The 25,593-nt window shown below is 45.0% G+C and overlaps 1 protein-coding gene across 3 annotated transcripts in view; it reads right to left on the bottom strand.

The window, feature by feature from the left end:
- Positions 1–11,723, bottom strand: part of mcf2la (mcf.2 cell line derived transforming sequence-like a) — a 170,556-nt gene extending 158,833 nt beyond the window's left edge. For 2 of the 3 annotated variants that reach the window (XM_078232300.1, XM_078232302.1), the window contains exon 1: positions 4,762–4,843. The gene's annotated coding sequence lies outside the window, so the exon portion shown is untranslated. Of the gene's footprint in view, positions 1–4,761; positions 4,844–11,658 lie in introns of those variants that run through there. The other variant, XM_078232301.1, reaches the window with a different exon arrangement.
- Positions 11,724–25,593: the final 13,870 nt, after the last annotated feature.

Below are 25,593 nucleotides of genomic sequence, written 5' to 3'. Positions count from 1 at the left end.
GTACGGGAACCGTGGTGTACGAAGGTTGTGATGAACCTGGTGAATAAGAAAAGAGAGGCGTACAGAAGGTTCAGAGAGCTAGGAGGTGTTAAGGATTTAGAGGAGTATACGCGATGTAGGAAGGAGCTTAAGAAGGAAATTAGGAGAGCGAGAAGGGGTCATGAGAAGACCTTGGCGGGTAAGATTAAGGAGAATCCCAAGGCTTTCTACAAATATGTCAAGAGTAAAAGGATGAGATGTGAAGGCATAGGACCCTTAAAAGGTGAAGGGGGAAAAGTTTGTGCGGAACCGTTAGAAATGGCGGAGCTGCTTAATGAATACTTTACCTCGGTATTCACGGTGGAAAGGGATCTGGGTGGTTGTACTGCTGGATTGCGGAGGACAGAAAGGATCGAGCATGTGGACATAAAGAAAGAGGATGTGTTGGAACTATTGAATGGCATCAAGGTTGGTAAGTCGCCGGGACCGGATGGGATGTACCCCAGGTTACTGTGGGAGGCGAGGGAGGAGATTGCGGAGCCTTTGGCGATGATCTTTGCATCGTCGATGGAGACGGGAGAGGTTCCGGAGGATTGGAGGATTGCGGATGTGGTCCCTATATTCAAGAAAGGGAACAGGGACAGCCCGGGAAATTACCGACCGGTGAGTCTAACCTCAGTGGTTGGTAAGTTGATGGAGAGGATCCTGAGAGACAGGATTTATGATCATCTAGAGAAGTTTAGTATGATCAAAAGTAGTCAGCACGGCTTTGTCAGGGGCAGGTCGTGCCTTACGAGCCTGGTTGAGTTCTTTGAAAATGTGACCAAGCACATTGACGAAGGAAGAGCGGTGGATGTGGTCTATATGGACTTCAGCAAAGCGTTCGATAAGGTCCCCCATGCAAGACTTCTTGAGAAAGTGAGAGGGCATGGGATCCAAGGGGCTGTTGCCTTGTGGATCCAGAACTGGCTTGCCTGCAGAAGGCAGAGAGTGGCTGTGGAGGGGTCTTTCTCTGCATGGAGGTCAGTGACCAGTGGAGTGCCCCAGGGATCTGTTCTGGGACCCTTGCTGTTTGTCATTTTCATAAATGACCTGGATGAGGAAGTGGAGGGATGGGTTGGTAAGTTTGCTGACGACACCAAGGTAGGTGGTGTTGTGGATAGTTTGGAGGGATGTCAGAAGTTGCAGCGAGACATAGATAGAATGCAAGACTGGGCGGAGAAGTGGCAGATGGACTTCAACCCGGATAAGTGTGTAGTGATCCATTTTGGCAGATCCAATGGGATGGAGCAGCAGTATAAAATGAAGGGTACCATTCTTAGCAGTGTAGAGGATCAGAAGGACCTTGGGGTCCGGGTCCATAGGACTCTTAAATCGGCCTCGCAGGTGGAGGATGCGGTCAAGAAGGCGTATGGCGTACTAGCCTTCATTAATCGAGGGATTGAGTTTAGGAGTCGGGAGATAATGCTGCAGCTTTATAGGACCCTGGTTAGACCCCACTTGGAGTACTGCGCGCAGTTCTGGTCACCTCATTACAGGAAAGATGTTGAAGCCATTGAAAGGGTGCAGAGGAGATTTACAAGGATGTTGCCTGGATTGGGGGGCATGCCTTATGAGGATAGGTTGAGGGAGCTTGGTCTCTTCTCCCTGGAGAGACGAAGGATGAGAGGTGACCTGATAGAGGTTTACAAGATGTTGAGGGGTCTGGATAGGGTGGACTCTCAGAGGCTATTTCCAAGGGCTGAAATGGTTGCTACGAGAGGACACAGGTTTAAGGTGCTGGGGGGTAGGTACAGGGGGGATGTCAGGGGTAAGTTTTTCACTCAGAGGGTGGTGGGTGAGTGGAATCGGCTGACGTCGGTTGTGGTGGAGGCAAACTCGTTGGGGTCTTTTAAGAGACTTCTGGATGAGTACATAGGATTTAATGGGATTGAGGGCTATAGATAGGCCTAGAGGTGGGAATGTGATCGGCGCAACTTGTGGGCCGAAGGGCCTGTTTGTGCTGTGGCTTTCTATGTTCTATGTTCTTATACACTAGATACATCGATGACATTTTCTTCCTTTGGACTCATGGTGAACAATCACTGAAACAACTATATGGTGACATTAACAAGTTCCATCCCACCACCAGACTCACCATGGACTACTCTCCGGAATCGATTGCATTCTTGGACACACGCATCTCCATTAAGGACGGCCACCTCAGCACCTCACTGTACCGCAAGCCCACGGATAACCTCACGATGCTCCACTTCTCCAGCTTCCACCCTAAACACGTTAAAGAAGCCATCCCCTACAGACAAACCCTCCGTATACACAGGATCTGCTCGGATGAGGAGGATCGCAACAGACACCTCCAGACACGGAAAAATGCCCTCATAAGAACAGGATATGGCGCCTGACTCACCGATCGACAGTTCCGACGCGCCACAGCAAAAAACCGCACCGACCTCCTCAGAAGACAAACACGGGACACGTGGACAGAGTACCCTCATCGTCCAGTACTTCCCCGGAGCGGAGCAGCTACGACATCTCCTCCGGAGCCTTCAACACGTCATCAATGAAGATGCACATCTCGCCAAGGCCATCCCCAAACCCCCACTTCTTGCCTTCAAACAGCCTCACAACCTCAAACAGACCATTGTCCGCAGCAAACTACCCAGCCTTCAGGAGAACAGTGACCACGACACCACACAACCCTGCCACAGCAAACTCTGCAAGACATGCCGGATCATCGACATGGATGCCATCATCTCACGTGAGAACACCATCTACCAGGTACACGGTACATACTCTTGTAACTCGGCCAACGTTGTCTACCTGATACGCTGCAGGAAAGGATGTCCGGAGGCATGGTACATTGGGGAAACCATGCAGCCACTATGACAACGGATGAATGAACACCGCTTGACAATCACCAGGCAAGACTGTTCTCTTCCTGTTGGGGAACACTTCAGCGGTCACAGGCATTCGGCCTCTGATCTTCGGGTAAGTGTTCTCCAAGGCGGCCTTCACAACAGCGCAGAGTCGCTGAGCAGAAACTGATAGCCAAGTTCTGCACACATGAGGACGGCCTTAACCGGGATCTTGGGTTCATGTCACACTATCTGTAACCCCCACAACTTGCCTGGACTTGCAAAATCTCACTAGCTGTCCTGTCTGGAGACAATACACATCTCTTTAACCTGTGCTTAATGCTCTCTCCACTGACATTGTCTGTACCTTTAAGACTTGATTAGCTGTATTAGCATTGATTAGCTTGATTATCATTCCAATCATTATTCGGTAAATTGAATTTGTGTCTCTGTATGCCCTGTTTGTGAGCACATCTCCCACTCCACCTGACAAAGGGGCAGCGCTCCGAAAGCTCGTGGCATTTGCTACCAAATAAACCTGTTGGACTTTAACCTGGTGTTGTAGACTTCTTACTGTGCTTACGAAAAGTCACATACCCCTGAATATTTGGTTCCCAGCTTTGATCTCCTTGTAACCACGTCACTGTAATGGCTGCAAGATCATTTCCATTAACCTCAATTTGTGCTGTAAATTCATTTATTTTGCGCCGAATGCTGCGTGCATTTCAGTAAAGAGCCATTAATTTTGCCTTTCTACCATTTTCCCCTTTGACTCCATTTGTTGCTGTTTTTTCTATATGTGTACCCTCTATTCTTTCTTGCCAAACTCTGGGTATCATTCCCTGAACAGCTATCTTGCAATGCTGCCATATCCTTCTCTATTAGTTTAAAGCCCTCTCTACTTGCTCGCTATGCAGTTTGTAATGACACTGGTCCCAACACGGTTCAGATGTAGGCTTTCCTAATGGTACAGCCCCCACTTTCTCCAGTACTGATGCCAGCGCTCCACGAACCTTAACCCACTTCTCCCACACCAGTCTTTGAGCCACGTGCCACATTTTAGTCCGTTGCTGCTGCATTCACAAGAATAAACACATTACAGACAGCACATACTCAGCAAGTGTGTAGCTGCATCTGTGGAGAACAAAAATTCCTCTTGATGAAAAGTCAGCAGCCTGAAACACGAGCTCGGTTTCTCTCTCTCTCAGACGCTGTCTGCCTTGCTGAGCATTCACAGCATATACATTTTTATTTCAGATTCGCAGCATCTGCAGTTATTTTTCCTCCATTTTTACAAGACCTTGAACTTGCTTTAAGCAGATATTTACTATTCACATAACCGGATCATGTCCCTCTAAATTGACAGAATGCAGAGTTGTTGTACCAATACTTCACTTTCAGAAATAACATAAACACACAGTATCGAATTATTTCTGTTGAAAAAGGTCCTTCAATAAGTCACCAGCCTCAAATGGAATAGCTCCTTGTTTATCATGATTCATGAGCAAAATCTCTACCTCTGTTGGGTTGTCACTGATAACAGATTACAGTTAGAAGCTCACCACTGCACGATGCTATCCAGTTCCCAAAGTCCTCACCCCGTCACACAAATCTTACAGAGCAGTGCAAGGTACAACTACGGACAGCCCAGCAGAATTCTGTACTTATCCAACTCTTCAGTGGCAATGGGAGTTGCCAAGCAACTCATTCGTCCTTAGCACAAAACAAGGGTGATTACTGTTTTCCCAATGTGTGCAGAATCAATTTCAAGCACTCTTCTTAACCTGCAGCTGCCGCTTATCCTGCTGAAAGCTAAAGGAGGCTAAGCGACATGAGCAGTGAGTACCAGGCTGCCTGAAGGGAGCCTCTTTGTGCACAGGCTTCCTTCCTGCTTTGTAAAAAAAAAGAGCTAAATTTAAACACGGACCTTATGCTGCGGAACTCAGAGAAGATGACAATTTGTGGAATTCATCACGAGCAGCAGCCCGCGACGATGGCTGCCACTCACACACCCAGGCACAGCGAGCTTCTACTGTATCAAGCAGCCAGGCTGAGAATTTGAATCCACAGAAACAATCCACCGTGACATGCAAATTAGTCGCTGCTTCCTATTTTGAATATGAACACAGTGCAGGGAATATGCTAAGAGAACTAGTTTACTGCTTTTTGCAGTCATGCTCCTGTGCAGGATGAAGAAAAGAACTTGCATTTTTGTAGCACCTTTCACCTCAGGCCACACTATTGTGCTCGCAGCTACATGGCAACTGCTGTGCTGTAAGAAATGTGACAGCCAATAAATACATCAAGGTCCCACAAAACAGTATTATCGACCAGATCATCTGTTTTTATAGTGCTGGTTAAAGGATAAATATTGACTGGGACAGCAGACAGAACTCTCCTGCTCTTCGAGTAGTGCCGTGGGATCTTTCATAGTCAGCTGAGAGGGCAGTCACAGCCTGGCTTTAGCGTTGCAACCAAAATAGGCATTTTTGGATGAGATTCAGATCTGTAATACTGCTGGAGGAGCACCATACAATCCCTACAGTGCACAAAGAAGCCATTCAGCCCATCAAGTCAGCACCGACTCGCCAAAAGAATATTTCACCAAGACCCACTGCCCCGCCCTATCCCTGCAACCCCACACATTTACCACGACCAATCCCAACCCCACACATTTACCATGGCCAATCCACCTAACCTACACATCGTTGGATTGTGGGAGGAAGCTGGAGCACCGGGAGTAAACCCACGCAGACTGGGGGGAGAACGTGCAAATCCCACACAATCACCGGAGGCTGGAATAGAACCCGGGTCCCTGGCGCTGTGAGGCAGCAGTGCTAACCACTGTGCCATCGTGCTGCCCTATGGAAGTCAAAGGCTCATCAGTGGGGGGCACGCTGTACTGCCAGCATCTTCCAATGCCCCGGGCAGAGTAGACTGCTCATGAGGGCATCTCCTGCGTGCACAGGAACCTTCTGAAATGACACTATTGTGATGTCACTCAGCCCTGACAACAAGCTTGGACCATGCGGATCCATGGTACACAATCACCCGTCACTCGCAATGGCCAAGAGTTCAGCTGCAGGAAGGGCTTAGTATGAGTGCTACTTAAAAAAAACCAGACATCCAACTTGCAGGTACCATAACTTGGAACATCACCTGCTATTGCGGTGCCAAGTACTACCAGAATGTTTCTGGAGATGTTGCAGTGAGTTCCTGGGTTTGACAGCGAGTGTTCATCCTCACAGGGAGCTCTGAGGAGTAGGTGACCTGTCCACACTAAGGCTGCCTTATCTTGATAGGCATATGAACAAACAGGGAATGGAGGGATGAAAGTGGTTGGTCTAGATAGGACAACGTGATCGGCACAGGCCTGATGGGCTGAAGGGTCTGTTCCTGTGCTGTACTGTTCTTTGTTTTTTGTATGGGGGCAGTAGTAGCAGTGCCTCTGGACCTGCAGGGCCTCTGAGATGAGGAGAGTGTGCAGGAGAATTGAAACTCAGCATGATGCCCTTTCCCATGTTGGAGTCTTTGATAATGATGGGAGAACTATCTAGCAGGCCAACTAATGGAGCCACTATCGAAGCATGCATGTCGAATGTTCACCTGTAGACTGTCCATCGAGGTCTTCATCTGCATTCCATAAAGCAGAACCCATCAAGCCTCATCCTCTGGCGCGCTAGCACATGACCGTCTTATTCATTCTTGAGATCAGGGCACGCTGGCTAGACCAGCATTTATTGCCCATTCCTAATTGCCCTTTAGAAGATGGTAGTGAGCTGCCTTCTTGAACCGCTGCAGTTAATAAAGTGCAGATACACCCACAGTGCTGTTCGGAAGGGAGTTCCAGGTTTTGACCCAGTGACGAAGTCAGGATGGTGAGTGACTTGGAGGAGAACCTCCAGATGGTCGTGTGCCCTATGTCTGCTGCCCTTGTCCTTCGAGATCAGTGGTGGGCATCCTGCAGCCCAGGGACTTCACGCGCCAGGGTTCTGAATGCAGCACACGAGACACTTTGTTGACCATTGCCCACACGCAGGGTTGCCTGATTCTACTGGTTTCCACCAAGTAGTATTGCTTCCTACTGATATGACGAAAACTCATAGTAAAACAAAGGCATGTGAAGTGAGGGGCTTGCTGATTGCACACAATATTGACTATGAGAGCTGTGCGCCCTCTATATGTCTAATCTAAGCGTAGTTGTTTTTTTGTTGTTTACCATTTGAGCATGATGACAGTTCTATAAATATATGAATCATTAAGCATTTTCTACAAATCAATACGAAATATTCAGCATTCATTAAATGAATTCAATCTTACTCATGGTTAGTGAACAAGCCTGATTTCAATCTTGCGACTCATTGAGATGCTGGAGGGCCACTCATGAGGCTCACTCACTAGCCTAGGTTGCTCATCACTGTTCTAAATGGTAGTTGTGGGCTTGGAAGGTGCTGTTTAAAAGAGACTTGGTGAGTAGCTGCAGTGCATCCTGTAGACGGTACACATTGCTGCCACTGTGGAGAGGACAGGAATGTGGCATCGTGTAGATGGTACGCACCGCTGCCACTGTGCTGAGGGGGCAGGAATGAGACACTGAAGACTGCTGAAGCAGATACTAGGCTTTGGAGTACAGGGATTGGTTGAGAAGAAAAAGCCCCCAACCAGTAGGAATAAAGGCATTAAGGGATGGTATGGCAGAAATTGTGTTAAAGAGCAATGGAATCATCAATATATGTTACAGGTGATAGACCAAAGATGAAAGTATGAGTATGTGAGGGGATTTGGAGATATTTGGCCTCGATTATTAATCCAGAGATAGGAACAGAGCAGGAGTGTAGGGAGAAAACAGGTTACAAACAGGCAGTAATGTGGGACAGATGGGAATGCCCGCTTTCAACAGGGATGCTTCATAAGCATGTCACTTCTGAGTTTCTTGCTTCTACTGTGTTAAATGGGTGAGACAACTATTTAAAGGGCCAATTCACTTATGCAATGGAAAGAAGGCTAGAAGTTTACATTGGTTTGTAGAAGTACATGCCAAGCAAATGGAAGCAAATACGATATATGTGCCCAGAGTTAATGAGATGTACTGCAGGGTACAGTACAGGGAGTTAAGGTAACTGTCACATTAATTGTTGTTGGATATCCTCAAATATTTTATTGTAGCAATATTTGGCTTGAAAAATTAGATACCCTACTTGAAATAAGATTATAAATCACTTAGCAGTGCAGAACTGGAGTATTGCTGACAAAAAGAGACATGCTGCTGAAGCTTTTCCTTTCACACTCATCAGGACAGATGCAAGAATGTCAAATTTCAAAGGGAATAACGATTTATACTGCAAGAGAAAAGGGGTGCGGATTGCTTGGAAAATTGACTGTGATCAATGCAGGCATTACCATGGAGAATGCACCAGGGAGCCACTGCAGCCCCTCATGCTTTTGTTTAGTTCAAAAACGGTGCAATGTCTAGACATATTCCTTTTGCCTGCAGAGGACTAGATAGAAGATATAGGACCAGAATTAGGCCAGTCAGCCCATCGAGTCTCCTCTGTCATTCAATCATGGCTGATAAATTTCTCAACCCCATTCTCCTGTTTTTTTCCCCCCGTAACCTTTGATCACTTTACCAATCAAGAACCTATCTCGGTCTTAAATGTATTCAATGACCTGGCCTCCACAGTCTTCTGTGGCAATGAATTCCACAGATTCACCATCCACTGGCTGAAATAATTCCTCCTCATCGCAGTTCTAAATGGTCATCCCATTATTCTGGAGCTGTGCCCTTGGGTCCTAGTCTCTCTGGAAACATTTTCCCCATGTCCACTCTAAGCAGGACTTTCATTATTCTGTAAGTTTCAAAGAGATCCCCTCTCAGCCTTCTATACTATATTTATAATAAATGTAACCTGTAGCAAGTATAAATGGGCTACATTGCAAGTCCAACTAATAATCTTAAATTGTTGGTTAGTGGAATTCTTAGCACACTCAGGATTGTTCAGCAAGTGCTGTCCCATTGGTGGAATCACATCTAACATTAGACATTATGCTCTAACATTTGCCAGCACGGGTTGGCTAAGTTATGATCAGTACTTGGCCTATTGTGAACAGCCACAGCTGTTTGATACACCAATCATTGGGAGGTATGGCCTACATACCTGGCATCACACCGGCACCAAAATTCATATAACCATATTACTCATTTGTGTGGTAAGCCGAGCAACATTTTGGCACAGCAACCTGTGGAAAATACAACTTGCATTGCTACTGCATAATAGCAACGTGAAGTGGTTAGCTTCACCTGTTGCTCAATATTTTGAGATACTTCAGCCTCCAGAAAATTTGAAGTCACTGGGCACTTTTCAAGTCCAAAAGTGACGGTCCTAGCTAGGCCCATTCGCAAGAATGCGCAAGCAAAGATTTGATCAGGGCAGCCATTATCCAACAGTATAGCTTTGATGCTCCCTATTTCGGCCAGTTAGTGCATGGAACTGTAGGAATTCCAATGCATATATTGACCAGTGAAAGTAAGCTTGCAGTAGAAAACCCATTAATGGATTCCTCAACTGGTATGTCAAGCAGTGAGCTCATCAGACTGCTCCATTTTAAAAGGTAAATTTGAGTGGGGAATGGAGCCCATTAAAGTGTGTAAGGAAATTCTCACACGTGGGTGTGAATTCAAATATAGAAAATGCATCACCTATATCAACATATCATGGAAATATACTAAGGGTAAGAGGCTTGGGATCATTCTATTGAAAACCTGTTCCTTATGGAACAGAGACAAAAATGTTAGAGAGAGTTTCATATGAAGGGATCCCACAGCAAAACCAGCTTTTGGACATGCATGGTATCATCAAAAGCTGAACTCAACAATGCGAGTTGCTAAGTCCAAAGCCAGCTTGCCAACTAATCAGCACCCTTTTCTCATGTACTACAAATTGTTCTCCCTTTGAAATTTGGTACTCTTGGATCTGTCCTGGCGAGTGCAAGATGAAAAGCTTTGACAGCATGTCTCTTTATTTAAAAGAAAATGCATATTTTTATCTTTTCTAAAGAACTGTTTAAGTTAGAATTGATGGCCTCATCTACTGTGACTTGCATGCTTGGTCGTTCTAACTTTTAGAACTTGTATCGTCTCTCATAGTATTCTGCATCACTAACTCATACACTCTTTGTACTACTGATAAGTTTTAAGTCTTTAGATTTAACTCTTTAGAGACAAGACCTTGTAGAACTTAAATCAGAAATCCCTCAACATAACACTTGAGGTTTAGAAATCTATTTTAAGGTTCATATTAAATCCTACTGAGGTCAGGTCCTGAAACAAGGTTAACTATGTCAGAATTGGCCATGTCTTTCCATTAGAAAGTCAAACAAATGCTTTATGATGAAATACTCTGATCCCAATATCTCTGCAAGATTGAGTATCAGTCTGAAATAGAAGGTTTCGATGTCGTTGGGGCTGTTAAAACCCAGGGCACAATTGATGTTAATCCACAGAACCAGGGAATATAAAATATCCAAATGGATAATCAAACTCAAAACCCACTAAATTCCAGAATGATAAAGTGCACAGCCCCACAATTGGGAGGCCGAATGAACAGCATCCTCTGAGGTGGAGGAAACCTTGGCTAAACTGTAGGACCCAACGCAGCATATTCTCCTGGGGGCCATGAATTAGTAGCAAGCTCGTGAGGAGATAAATTAGCTGAATTTTTGACTGAGTCGTAATTATAAACAACGCTGACAGGCTCTAGCTCAAGTTTATGCCAATGCTGGACTTGCTGGATCAGTAGACCAAACACATCTGTATGTATGGTGAACCTGGAAACATTTGGATTCTAATAAACCTTTTAAGTTGCAAACCTGCTGCCCTGAAAGCTGAAAATTTAAGACAACTACTGCAAATGATATTAAGTCCAGACTTAGTTCCTACATCAAACCAGTGTAAGAACTGAATTCAAATATATGCCCATGTTCACATGGTAGAACAGGGAGGGTGTGTAATAGGTTCCATCACCAATACTGTCAAAACAAACAGGTTGGTAGGTGCCTGCAGATCAGGCAGAATACTCGCACAGGATTACTAGGACATTGCCCATGGTTGCCTAGCCAACTAGTACCAAAATACCACCCTCAGATTGTGAGGGTGCTCGGAATGGTTATCCAGACAGTCAACAGAAATGGGATAATGTCAAACACATTATAACAAGAAAGTCTTGCTGCAGTTGTATAAAGCCTTGGTGAGACCACGGCTGGAGTATTGTGTACAGGTTCCTTTGCCGAGGAAGGATGTACAGGCCATAGAGAGAGTGCAACAAAGGTTTCATCAGACTATCCCTCGGAATGGTGGGATTGTCCAATGAGGAGAGATTGAGGAGACTAGACCTGTATTCTCGAGAGTTTAGAAGAATGAGAGGTGATCTCATTGAAGCACACAAAATTCTTACAGGCTTTGACAGGATGATGCAGGAAGGATTTTTCCTCTGGCTGGGGGCTCTAGAACCAGGGAAATCTGATAAGCAGCTCAGAGTCAGAAACAAGAACAGCTCATTAGGGTATAGGTCAAGCACACTGTGGTACCACAGAAACATTCTACTAATTAACTTCCTTGCAGCTATAGTTAGATTTAAAACAAGAAATACCAAACGAGACACATAAGATAGATCAGAGGATATGGAGACAAATAGGGAGACAGTCAACCATCAAAGAATGGCTACTCCTATTAAGGGAGTGGCTTCAGAAAAGGAAATTCAAATGAAGACCTGGTTTAAGAGCCAACGTTCAAATACATCGAGTTATTAATTACAGAAATACTTACTGATCTGTGGAATGACAAACAAACTCTTGAAACTGCGTCGGTAGACAATCGGACACCAAAATGGAAGAACAGTAAGCAGTTGTACACGGTCTTCCAAGACTCAGCTTATATCACAAAAGCAGAAGTGATCAAATTACTGATGACAGTTGGCCAAAGTGTCACGAACTGCTTCTCCTCAACACAGTACTTGGCAAGAAATTGGTTTCACAAGGAACAACCACCGAAATGAGTAAAGATCATTGAACTCATTACAGCAAAAATGAAAACACTGCAGAAAGAGAGAAAATCACCCAAGCCTCTGACAAGGCCCATAATAGGAAAATGAAAGCTAAAGCCTCCAGAAAACAAGACTAACCTTTAATCTAGCAAAAGGGCGTGATGCAGTTGTTTTGGTTTAGCTTTATTTATCTTTTGACTTGTAGAATTAATTACAACCCTGTGGACCATAATTAAATATGGTGCCCATATTCAAAAGAAATTTAAAAAACTTGAAGGCGGCCATCCTTCCCAAGAAGGTGTGGATATTTTTCTAGGTTTAACTTGTCCCATATCTGGCTGGGTGGTAAAGATGGTGATGGGCCCATTCACGATAACCTTGGTGAAACAATGATGGTACAGGAAAACACAGAGAAAGGCACCTTCATTGTTTAATGTGCCTTTAATGTATAGCAGCATGACATCACCAGAAAGGAAGTGTGTCATGTGAGCCAGTCTCAGTTTCATGTTCGCTTTTGTGCAGAGCACACATGCATAACTCTGCTGCTGATGTCTTCAAACTTGCTACCTTTGTATATCTGTTCTCATGTGCCTAGTCTTAATAAATAAAGCCACAAGTGTTTACCCAATCCTTTATGAGCAACTTTATGTCAGTGACTGGATATATCATTATAGCAACACATTTTTGGTGTCTTCTCACACATCATTCCAGTACTCATTGTGATAGGCATCATGATTCTCATCTTGATTGTAGAAATGATAACTTCTCCACAGGATGGATAAATCTCCGATAAGAGGACTTGAACTTCTCATTGTAAAAGGCATAGAGTTGAATCTTCACCAGAGCCCACTTGCTCTATAAAATCCAGCCTTACAACTTTCATATTGATTCCAAGGAATGGGCTACTTTAGCATCCACACTCAGGAGTGGAAAAACTGTGATTAAAATTTACAGCTCAGAGAACATTGCATGGTTTGCAATCACTGGCACCGCAACTCTTTTAATCAAATATTAAAAAGGTCCTCAGAAGGGATGTCAGAAACAGTTGAATAAGCCACATGACCTCATGCTCCCATGACATTTACCCATTCTAATGTCAGCTGGGCAAATTGATTCCATTCCACCTCGATTTCAACTTTTCTTTTGGGTTTGCCCCTCCTACAAGTATCCCCTGGTGCTGACACCTCTGATTCTGAGACTTTTGCAGAACAGAGTTTAATTCAACAAGGCAGTTCCAGCAGTGAAATACAATACGACTACCTTTGGAGATCTTGTGGAGAGAGAAACAGGGTTCACACGTCGAGATTGTAAGACTCTTCTTCAGAGATGAAGAGAGTGATAAATGTGATGGATTTTATGCTGTTTAAAAGGGGTGGAGCAGGTGGTGCAAAATAGAAAAGTGATAGGCGGGAGCTAAGGAGAGCTTTGACAAAGTGTCATGGGCACAAGGCAAAGGGAGGAAGTGTGCTCCACCTGCTCTTAAATAGTACACAATCCATCACATCTCTCCCTCTCTTTAACCCAGAAGAGGAGTCGTACAGACGTGAAACATTGGCTGAAATTTTACTGCCATTCCCGCTCACCAGTGGGATCGTCCAGTCCTGCTGCCAGTGACCCCCCCACCACTGTGGCTTCCCTGGCAACGTAGTGTGCGATCAACAGGAAAACTCACTGACGGCAGGATCAGAAGATCCGCAAAACACCTCATGGAGGGGGGCAGAAGATCGGCCCATTCACTCGGTTTCTCTCCCCACAGAGGCTGCCAGGCCTGCTGAGCTATCCCAGCATTTTCTGTTTTTATTTCAGATTTCCAGAATCTTCAGTATTTTGCTTTTATTATACCATATTAAGAGATTACTATAACATATTTGTAACTCACTGCAAGCATTGCCCTCTTTGTTCGCTTATCAGTTGTAAATGGTACCAGCTGGTTGATTTAGAGTTGGCCTCTATTCAGTCCATCTTTTGAAAATTATCCAAGTGCGTGTGGTGACACCTGTGGGATTTTAGTCTGTAGATGGGGATTCATTAGTATCACCTGCTGGGTCCAGTGCACTTGTGACCCAGATACTGGACTGTAAAAAGAGAACCATTGGTTCTAAAGCACATAGTGTCTTTAAATGGGAGCAATACTAAAACATAATTATCTCATGGATTTAAATGCAGGAAATTTTAATTATGAAAGACAGAATTAAACAGTGTCACAGTGGAGATCGCCGCATGTGCAGTAGCGTAGAGTTGCTGGCCTCCCGATTACTGGCCGGCCCCGCATCACTGGTTTTCAGAGCCCCCCCTACCCCCACCGTCCGATTGCTGGCCTCCTGGACATCACCGGGCCAGTCTTAGCCCCACCCCCGAAGTCCCGATTCCCCCCAACCCGATGACCAGCCCCAATCAGCCTCTTCGCCACTGATCCCATGTGCAGAGTAGCAGCGGGTTCCCCCATAGGCCCTTCCCACCCCAATAGGCCCCATCCTCTGGCCCTGCCCCTTGACACTACCCGATGCCGGGTTGGCAGTGCCAAGGTGCCCCTTGGGAAATGCCCAGGGGGCACTGCCCCTACCCCTGGCCTCATGGGAGGGCTTCTAAAGGCTTCCCTTCACTCTAGCGGGATCGGGCCACCAGCTCCCCGTTAGTGAGGGGCTGTTGTAACCCCGCTGGAGTGAACCACTCCTGGTGGGGGAGGTTAGCAGACCCAGAGACCTCAGTCCCGGGCCCTCATATGATATTAAAATCAGCAGTATAATATTTAAATCTGGCACAGAGCTGACTATGCCGGATATCCGGCCCAGTGACAAACAGAGGGGAGCACGCTCCCAGCCCGCTGCGCTGCTTTCCTGAGCAGTGCAATGGGCTGGGAGAATAGCCTCCAGTGTGTGTGTCATGCAGCGCTTCCAGTTATATCTGACTGTATCAATTGCGACTTTGAAACGTAGTGTATGTTCCACATGCAGTTCTCGGTTCTAATTGAATTGCCCGGCATTACTCTTGATTATCCTGGAAGTATCTCCCTAACAGCACTGTGGGTGTACCTACACCACATGGACTGTAGCGGTTCAAGGCGGCAGCTCACCAACACCTTCTCAATTAGGGTTGAGCAATGAATGCTAAGCCTAGCCAGCGATGCCCACATATGAATTAAAAACACTGAAAGCAGTATCTGGGAAAGCTTTAAATTCTAAATTAACTGTTCCAGCTGGCACTTTCCTTAAACCCGTCTACTTCTCATCCCACTTTCAATTATGGCTCACTGTTCAACCAATATTCAATTATGGGTGATCTCTTCACATGCTATTTTAAATCACAGCTGTCTGTCCCAGTTATTACTGTAACTAACTATTTGAGATATGACTTCCAATGTTCTGAAATGGTTCCAGCCTACTCTCCCTGTTCTGCTTTTAATTATACTTGATTTTCCCAAATGTTACTTTCAATTACAGTTATTCTCACAGATACTACCATCAATTTATACAATGAATAGGAGAAACTTTGTTCACTTCTAAGTAACTGTCCCAGTCACTACTTCCAAGTACAGTTCACTCTACCAGGCACTGCTTTCAATGATATCCCTCTGTTACGTGGACAACCTCCAAGAATGTGTAGGTTAGGGGGATTAGTGGGGTAAATATGTGGGATTATGGGAGATGGTCTGAGAGTCGGTGCAGACTTGATGGGCTGAATGACCTCTTTCCGCACCGTAGGATTTTATTCTAATGAAGAACTTGCATTTATATAGCGTCTTTAATCTTTCAAAATGATCGACCTAAACTGAGTTGGTGTACTTGGGCACGATGGCATGTTTGATGCAGGAGGTGAACGTTGCTCTGGATCTCCTAGGATGAGATGGTGTGCCACTTGTCATAGTGATTGGAAGTGATGCGTTCGAAGATGTCAACCATGAAGGAGTTCATGGTGCTTATGGACAAGATCCGGGTGGAAGGGTGGGTCTGGGTCAGCACCCAATAAACGTAGGCGGAATAGTTCTGCTTGCGGGTGTTCCTGCGCAGCTTCTTGGTGACTTTAGTCAGCGACTGATCGGATGCCTTGTGGGATGCCCCACCCTTAGCTAAAAGCTCAGACATTCTGCTCCACTTCGACCGACTTGAAGCCTTCATCAAGAAGTCTCATAGGACATCACAGTCAATGAAGTATTTTTAAAGCCTAAACATTTGATAAGTAATTCTCAGCATTAGAAGAATAATGAGAACATCGTTTTTCTGCTGGTCATGATTAAGAGTTAAGTGTTAACCAGGATTATGGGGAAAGTTCCCCTCCTCTTCAATTAAGTGATAGGATCTTAAATGTCTATTGAAGAGGCCAGACAGGGCTTCGTTTGAACATCTCACCACAAAAACAGCACCTCCAACAGTGGAACACCCTATCAGTACCGTACCGGTGTCAACCTTGCCTTTTGTGCTCAAGGCTGTGGGGATCAACTCACAACCTGTCGACTGAGAGACAAGGCAAACACTTTGAACTCTCTCAGCTACTGCTTGATGAACCTTTAAAATGATATCTGACTATCCCAGTGACAGCTATCATGGGTTGAGGACCATCCAGAGTCAGATATAGCTCAGCTGGTCATGCTCTCAAATTCTACTCCAGAGACTTGAGTGGCAATGCAGGTGGAGAAAGTAGTCAAGGAAGCATACGGCATGCTTGCCTTCATCGGCTGGGGTATTGAGTTTAAAAATTGGTAAATCATGTTGCAGCTTTATAGAACCTTAGTTAGGCCGCACTTGGAATGTAGTGTTCAATTCTGGTTGCCACACTACCAGAAGGATGTGGAGGCTTTGGAGAGGGTACAGAAAAGATTTACCAGGATGTTGCCTGGTATGGAGGGCATTAGCTATGAGGAGAGGTTGGAGAAACTTGGTTTGTTCTCACGGGAGCAACGGAGGTGGAGGTGAGACCTGATAGAAGTCTACAAGATTACGAGAGTGACGCACTATCAATCGAGTCAAGACTAGTTATGAGCAAGACAAATAGGCTTTTATTAGCAAGAACTTGGAGCTATCCCTGTCGGAGATCTGGTCTGTACTGAAGGCTAGGGGGAGGAGCCACCGCCTTTATACCCGGACCAGGGGGAGGAGTCTTGGGCGGAACCGACAGGGATGTGCCACATATACAGGTAATAATAAATACTAATTAACAGTGGTTAACCATCACAGATAACAGTGGTTTACCACAGAGAGGCATGGACAGAGTGGATAGTCAGAAGCTTTTTCCCCAGGGTGGAAGAGTCAATTACTAGGGGGCATAGGTTTAAGGTGTGAGGGGCAAGGTTTAAAAGGAGATGTACGAGGCAGATTTTTTACAGAGTGGTGGGTGCCTGGAACTCGTTGCCGGGGGAGGTAGTGGAAGCGGATACGGTAGTGACTTTTAAAGGGGCATCTTGACAAGTACATGAATAGGATAGGAATAGAGGGATATGGTCCCCAGAAGGGTAGGGGGTTTTAGTTAAGTCGGGCAGCATGGTCGGTGTAGGCTTGGAGGGCCGAAGGGCCTGTTCCTGTGCTGTAATTTTCTTTGCTCTTTGTACAGAATCTAGGTTGACAAGAGGCTAATGTAGTACTAAGGGAGTGCAGCACTGTCAGAGATGCCATAAAGTAAGTTAAAGTTTATTTATTAGTCACAAGTAAAGCTAAGATTAACACTGCAATTAAGTTACTGTGAAATTCCCCCAGCCAGCACTTTCTTTTCCTCTCTCTTCCTTTTCTTAGTAAGGGAAGTAGCAGGGATGTCAGTGCAGGCAGTGCAATGTTCCTCCTGTGGGATGTTTGAGGTGAGGGACACCATTAGTGTCCCAGCTGAGTACACCTGCAGGAAGTGCACCCAATTCCAGCTCCTTGAAGACCGTGTTAGGGATCTAGAGCTGGAACTGGGTGAACTCAGGATCATTCAGGAGGCAGAGGCAGCTATAGATAGAAGCTACAGGGAGGTAGCTACTCCTAGAAATGATGATACGTGGGTGACAGCTAGAAGGGGTAAGAAGCAGTCAGAGCAGCGATCCCCTGGATCCCCTGTTCCTCTGTATAACAAGTATTCCATTTTAGATACTGTTGGGGGGGGGGGGGACTTAACAGGGGTAAGCCATGGGGTACAGGTCTCTGGCACAGAGTCTGTTCTTGTTGCTCAGAAGGGAAGGGGGAAGAGGAGTAGAGCATTAATTATTGGAGACTCCATAGTTAGTGGGATAGATAGGAGATTCTGTGGGAACGAGAGTGACTCACGGCTGGTGTGTTGCCTCCCAGGTGCCAGAGTCCATGATGTTTCGGATCGTGTTTTCGGGATCCTTAAGGGGGAGGGGGACCAGCCCCAAGTCGTGGTTCACATAGGCACCCAAGACATAGGTAGGAAAAGGGATGGGGATGCAAGGCAGAAATTCAGGGAATTAGGGTGGAAGCTTAGGGCTAGAACAAACAGAGTTGTTATCTCTGGTTTGTTACCCGTGCCACGTGCTAGTGAGGAGAGGAATAGGGAGAGAGAGCAGTTGAACACGTGGCTACAGGGATGGTGCAGGGAGGGAGGGATTCAGATACCTGGACAATTGGGGCTCTTTCTGGGGTAGGTGGGACCTCTACAAACGGGATGGTCTACACCTGAACCAGAGGGGTACCAATATCTTGGGGGGGGAAATTTGCTAATGCTCTTCGGGAGGGTTTAAACTAATTTAGCAGGGGGATGGAAACCTGAATTGTAGATCCGGTGTGCAGGAGGTTGAGAGTAGTGAGGTCATGGATAAAATTTCAACGTCGCAGGAGTGTACCGGCAGGCAGGAAGGTGGTTTGAAGTGAGTATACTTCAACGCCAGGAGCATCCGGAATAAGGTGGGTGAACTTGCAGCATGGGTTGGTACCTGGGACTTCGATGTTGTGGCCATTTCGGAGACATGGATAGAGCAGGGACAGGAATGGTTGTTGCAGGTTCCGAGGTTTAGTAAGAGCAGGGAAGGTGGTAAAAGAGGTGGAGGTGTGGCATTGTTAGTCAAGGACAGTATTACGGTGGCAGAAAGGACGTTTGATGAGGACTCGTCTACTGAGGTAGTTTGGGCTGAGGTTAGAAACAGGAAAGGAGAGGTCACCCTGTTGGGAGTTTTCTATAAGCCTCCGAAAAGTTCCAGAGATGTAGAGGAAAGGATTGCAAAGATGATTCTGGATAGGAGCGAAAGTAACAGGGTGACTTTAACTTTGCAAATATTGACTGGAAAAGCTATAGTTCAAGTACTTTAGATGGGTCAGTTTTTGTCCAATGTGTGCAGGAGGGTTTCCTGACACAGTATGTAGATAGGCCAACAAGAGGCGAGGCCACATTGGATTTGGTACTGGCTAATGAACCAGACCAGGTGTTAGATTTGGAGGTAGGGGAGCACTTTGGTGATAGTGACCACAATTCGGTTACGTTTACTTTAGCGATGGAAAGGATTATGTATATACCGAAGGGCAAGAGTTATAGCTGGGGGAAAGGAAATTATGATGCGATTCGGCGAGATTTAGGATGCATAGGTTGGGGAAGGAAACTGCAGGGGATGGGCACAATTGAAATGTGGAGCTTGTTCAAGGAACAGCTACTGCGTGTCCTTGATAAGTATGTACCTGTCAGGCAGGGAGGAAGTGGTCGACTGAGGGAACCGTGGTTTACTAAAGAAGTTGAAACTCTTGTGAAGAGGAAGAAGGAGACTTATGTAAAAATGAGACGTGAAGGCTCAGTTAGGGCGCTTGAGAGTTATAAGTTAGCCTGGAAGGACCTGAAGAGAGAGCTAAGAAGAGCCAGGAGGGGACATGAGAAGTCTTTGACAGGTAGGATCAAGGAAAACCCTAAAGCTTTCTATAGGTATGTCAGGAATAAAAGAATGACTAGGGTAAGATTAGGGCCGGTCAAGGACAGTAGTGGGAAGCTGTGCGTGGAGCCTGAAGAAAGAGGAGAGGCGCTAAATGAATATTTTTCGTCAGTATTCACACAGGAAAAAGACAATGTTGTTGAGGAGAATACTGAGATACAGGCTATTAGACTAGACGGGATTGAGGTTAAGAAGGAGGGGGTGTTAGCAATTCTGGAACGTGTGAAAATAGATAAGTCCCCTGGGCCGGATGGGATTTATCCTAGGATTCTCTGGGAGGCTAGGCAGGAGATTGCAGAGCCTTTGGCTTTGATCTTTATGTCGTCATTGTCTACAGGAATAGTGCCAGAAGACTGGAGGATAGCAAATGTTGTCCCCTTGTTCAAGAAGGGGAGTAGAGACAACCCTGGTAATTATAGACCAGTGAGCCTTACTTCTGTTGTGGGCAAAGTTTTGGAAAGGATTATAAGAGATAGGATTTATAATAATCTAGAAAGGAATAATTTGATTAGGGATAGTCGACACGGTTTTGTGAAGGGTAGGTCGTGCCTCACAAACCTTACTGAGTTCTTTGAGAAGGTGACCAAAGAGGTGGATGAGGGTAAAGCAGTTGATGTGGTGCATATGGATTTCAGTAAAGCATTTGATAAGGTTCCCCACGGTAAGCTGTTGCGGAAGATACGGAGGCATGGGATTGAGGGTGATTTAGCGGTTTGGATCAGGAATTGGCTAGCTGTAAAAAGACAGAGGGTGGTGGTTAATGGGAAATGTTCATCCTGGAGTTCAGTTACTAGTGGTGTACCGCAAGGATCTGTTTTCGGGCCACTGCTGTTTGTCATTTTTATAAATGACCTGGATGAGGGCGTAGAAGGATGGGTTAGTAAATTTGCGGATGACACTAAAGTCGGTGGAGTTGTGGACAGTGTGGAAGGTTGTTGCAGGTTACAGAGGGACATAGATAAGCTGCAGTGCTGGGCTGAGAGGTGGCAAATGGAGTTCAATGTGGAAAAGTGTGAGGTGATTCACTTTGGAAGGAGTAACAGGATTACAGAGTAGTGGGCTAATGGTAAGATACTTGGTAGTGTGGATGAACAGAGATCTCGGTGTCCATGTGCATAGATCCCTGAAAGTTGGCACCCAGGTTGATAGGGTTGTTAAGAAGGCGTAGGGAGTGTTAGCTTTTATTGGTAGAGGGTTTGAGTTTCGGAGCCAAGAGGTCATGTTGCAGCTGTACAAAACTCTGGTGCGGCCGCAATTGGAGTATGGAGTACAGTTCTGGTCGCCGCATTATAGGAAGGATGTGGAAGCACTGGAAAGGGTGCAGAGGAGATTTACCAGGATGTTGCCTGGTATGGTGGGAAGGTCTTATGAGGAAAAGCTGAGGGACTTGAGGTTGTTTTCGTTAGAGAGAAGGTGATTAAGAGGTGACTTAATAGAGGCATACAAGATGATTAGAGGATTAGACAGGGTGGATAGTGAGAGCCTTTTTCCTCAGATGGTGATAGCTAGCACGAGGGGACATAGCTTTAAATTGAGGGGTGATAGATATAGGACAGATGTCAGAGGTAGGTTCTTCACTCAGAGAGTAGTAAGGGCGTGGAATGCCCTGCCTGCAGCAGTAGTGGACTCGCCAACATTAAGGGCATTTAAATGGTCATTGGATAAGCATATGGATGATATTGGAAGAGTGTAGGTTAGATGGGCTTTGGATTGGTTTCACAGGTCGGCGCAACATCGAGGGCCGAAGAGCCTGTACTGCGCTGTAATGTTCTATGTTCAGGTCAATGCACCTAACCAGCACGTCTTTCAGAATGTGGGAGGGAACCAGAGCACCCGAGGAAACCCATGCAGACACGGGGAGAATGTGCAAACTCCGCACAGGCAGTAACCCAAGCCGGGAATCGAACTCAGTTCCCTGGCGCTGTGAAGCAGCAGTGCTAACCACTGTGCTACCATCTTTCAGATCATACACTTACACCTGCCTGCTCCACCTGATGCTATATGCAGGTTTACAGTGTTGCTTGATGTTATATACAGGTTTACAGTGCTGTGTGGTATTATATACAGGTTCCCAGAACTGCTTGGTGTTATATACAGGTTTATGGTGCTGCGTGGTGTTATGTACAGGTATACAGTGCTGCTTGATGTTATATACATGGTTACAGCGCTGCTCGATGTTATATACAGGTTTACAGCGCTTCTTGGTGTTATATACAGGGTCACAGTGCTGCTTGATGTTATATACAAGTTTACAGTGACATGTGATGTTAAGTACAGGTTACAGTGTTGCTTGGTGTTATATACAGGTTTACAGCGCTCTTTGGTGTTGTATGCAGGTTAACAGTGTTGCTTGATCCTACATACAGGTTTATAGTGTTGCGTGATGTTGTTATATACAGTGCTGCTTGACGTTCTCTACAGGTTAACAGTGCTGCTTGGTGTTATATACAGGTTTACAGTGCTGCTTGCTGTTACCTACAGGTTCATAGTGCTGAGTGATGTTACATACAGGCTTACAGTGCTGCTTGTTATATACAGGTTTACAGTGCTGAGTGGTGTTATATACAGGCTTACAGTGCTGCTTGTTATATACAGGTTTACAGTGCTGAGTGGTGTTATATACAGGCTTACAGTGCTGCTTGTTATATACAGGTTTACAGTGCTGAGTGGTGTTATATACAGGCGGACAGTGCGGCTTGGTGTTATAAACAGGTTTACAGTACTGCTTGATGTTATATACAGGCTCACCATGCTGTTTGATGATATATACAGGTTTATAGTGTTACTTGGCGTTATATACAGGGTTACAGTGCTGCTTGATATTATATACAGGTTTACAGTGCTACGTGGTGTTATATGCGGGTTAATAGTGCCATATGATGTTAGATACAGGTTACAGTGCTGCTTGGTGTTATGTACATGTTTACAGCGCTCCTTGTTGTTATATACAGGTTAACAGTGCTGCTTGATGTCATATACAGGCTCACAATGCTGTTTGATGATATATACAGGTTTCATAGAAATCATAGAAACCCTACAGTGCAGAAGGAGGCCATTCGGCCCATCGAGTCTGCACCGACCACAATCCCACCCAGGCCCTACCCCCACATATTTACCTGCTAATCCCTCTAACCTACGCATTTTAGGATTCTAAGGGGCAATTTTTAACCTGGCCAATCAACCTAACCCGCACATCTTTGGACTGTGGGAAGAAACCGGAGCACCCGGAGAAAACCCACGCAGACACGAGGAGAATGTGCAAACTCCACACAGACAGTGACCCGAGCCGGGAATCGAACCCGGGACCCTGGAGCTGTGAAGCAGCAGTGCTAACCACTGCGCTACCGTGCCGCCGTTTATAGTGCTACTTGGGGTTATATACAGGTTAACAGTGCTGCTTGATGCTACATACAGGTTAACAGTGCTGCTTGATGTTATATACAGGTTAACAGTGCTGCTTGATGTTATTTACAGGCTCACAATGCTGTTTGATGATATATACAGGTTTATCGTGCTGCTTGATGTTATATACAGTTTACAGTGCTGCCTGATGCCAGATACAGGTTTACATTGCTGCTTGGTGTTACATACATTTTTAGTGCTGCGTAATGCTATATATAGGTTGACAGTGCTGCGTGATGTGATATACAGGTTTACAGAGTTCTTGGCGTTATATACAGATTGACAGTGCTGTGTGATGTTATATGCAGGTTTACAGTGCTGTGTGATGTTATATACAGGTTTACAGTGCTGTGTGATGTTATATGCAGGTTTACAGTGCTGTGTGATGTTATATACAGGTTTACAGTGCTGTGTGATGTTATATACAGGTTTACAGTGCTGTGTGATGTTATATGCAGGTTTACAGTGCTGTGTGATGTTATATACAGGTTTACAGTGCTGTGTGATGTTATATACAGGTTTACAGTGCTGTGTGATGTTATATACAGGTTTACAGTGCTGTGTGATGTTATATACAGGTTTACAGTGCTGTGTGATGTTATATACAGGTTTACAGTGCTGTGTGATGTTATATACAGGTTTACAGTGCTGTGTGATGTTATATACAGGTTTACAGTGCTGTGTGATGTTATATATAGGTTTACAGTGCTGTGTGATGTTATATGCAGGTTTACAGTGCTGTGTGATGTTATATACAGGTTTACAGTGCTGTGTGATGTTATATACAGGTTTACAGTGCTGTGTGATGTTATATGCAGGTTTACAGTGCTGCTTGATGTTATATGCAGGTTTACAGTGCTGCTTGATGTTATATGCAGGTTTACAGTGCTGCTTGATGTTATATACATGGTTACAGTGCTGTGTGATGTTATATACATGGTTACAGTGCTGTGTGATGTTATATACATGGTTACAGTGCTGTGTGATGTTATATACATGGTTACAGTGCTGTGTGATGTTATATACATGGTTACAGCGCTGCTTGATGTTATATACATGGTTACAGTGCTGTGTGATGTTATATACATGGTTACAGCGCTGCTTGATGTTATATACATGGTTACAGTGCTGTGTGATGTTATATACATGGTTACAGCGCTGCTTGATGTTATATACATGGTTACAGCGCTGCTTGATGTTATATACATGGTTACAGTGCTGCTTGATGTTATATACATGGTTACAGCGCTGCTTGATGTTATATGCAGGTTTACAGTGCTGCTTGATGTTATATACATGGTTACAGCGCTGCTTGATGTTATATGCAGGTTTACAGTGCTGTGTGATGTTATATACATGGTTACAGTGCTGCTTGATGTTATATACATGGTTACAGCGCTGCTTGATGTTATATACATGGTTACAGTGCTGCTTGATGTTATATACATGGTTACAGCGCTGCTTGATGTTATATACATGGTTACAGCGCTGCTTGATGTTATATGCAGGTTTACAGCGCTGCTTGATGTTATATGCAGGTTTACAGTGCTGTGTGATGTTATATACATGGTTACAGCGCTGCTTGATGTTATATGCAGGTTTACAGTGCTGCTTGATGTTATATGCAGGTTTACAGTGCTGTGTGATGTTATATACATGGTTACAGCGCTGCTTGATGTTATATACATGGTTACAGCGCTGCTTGGTGTTATATACATGGTTACAGTGCTGCTTGATGTTATATGCAGGTTTACAGTGCTGCTTGATGTTATATGCAGGTTTACAGTGCTGTGTGATGTTATATACATGGTTACAGCGCTGCTTGATGTTATATACATGGTTACAGCGCTGCTTGATGTTATATGCAGGTTTACAGTGCTGCTTGATGTTATATGCAGGTTTACAGTGCTGTGTGATGTTATATACATGGTTACAGCGCTGCTTGATGTTACATACATGGTTACAGCGCTGCTTGGTGTTATATACATGGTTACAGTGCTGCTTGATGTTATATACATGGTTACAGTGCTGCTTGATGTTATATACATGGTTACAGTGCTGCTTGATGTTATATACATGGTTACAGTGCTGCTTGATGTTATATACATGGTTACAGTGCTGCTTGATGTTATATACATGGTTACAGTGCTGTGTGATGTTATATACATGGTTACAGCGCTGCTTGATGTTATATGCAGGTTTACAGTGCTGCTTGATGTTATATGCAGGTTTACAGTGCTGTGTGATGTTATATACATGGTTACAGCGCTGCTTGGTGTTATATACATGGTTACAGCGCTGCTTGATGTTATATACATGGTTACAGCGCTGCTTGATGTTATATACATGGTTACAGCGCTGCTTGGTGTTATATACATGGTTACAGTGCTGCTTGATGTTATATACATGGTTACAGCGCTGCTTGATGTTATATGCAGGTTTACAGTGCTGCTTGATGTTATATGCAGGTTTACAG

Source organism: Mustelus asterias, chromosome 17 (assembly GCF_964213995.1).
Source record: "Mustelus asterias chromosome 17, sMusAst1.hap1.1, whole genome shotgun sequence".
Taxonomy (NCBI): Eukaryota; Metazoa; Chordata; class Chondrichthyes; order Carcharhiniformes; family Triakidae; genus Mustelus; species Mustelus asterias.
Note: the sequence above shows the minus strand (reverse complement) of the source record. Positions and strands in the feature narration are given on the sequence as shown.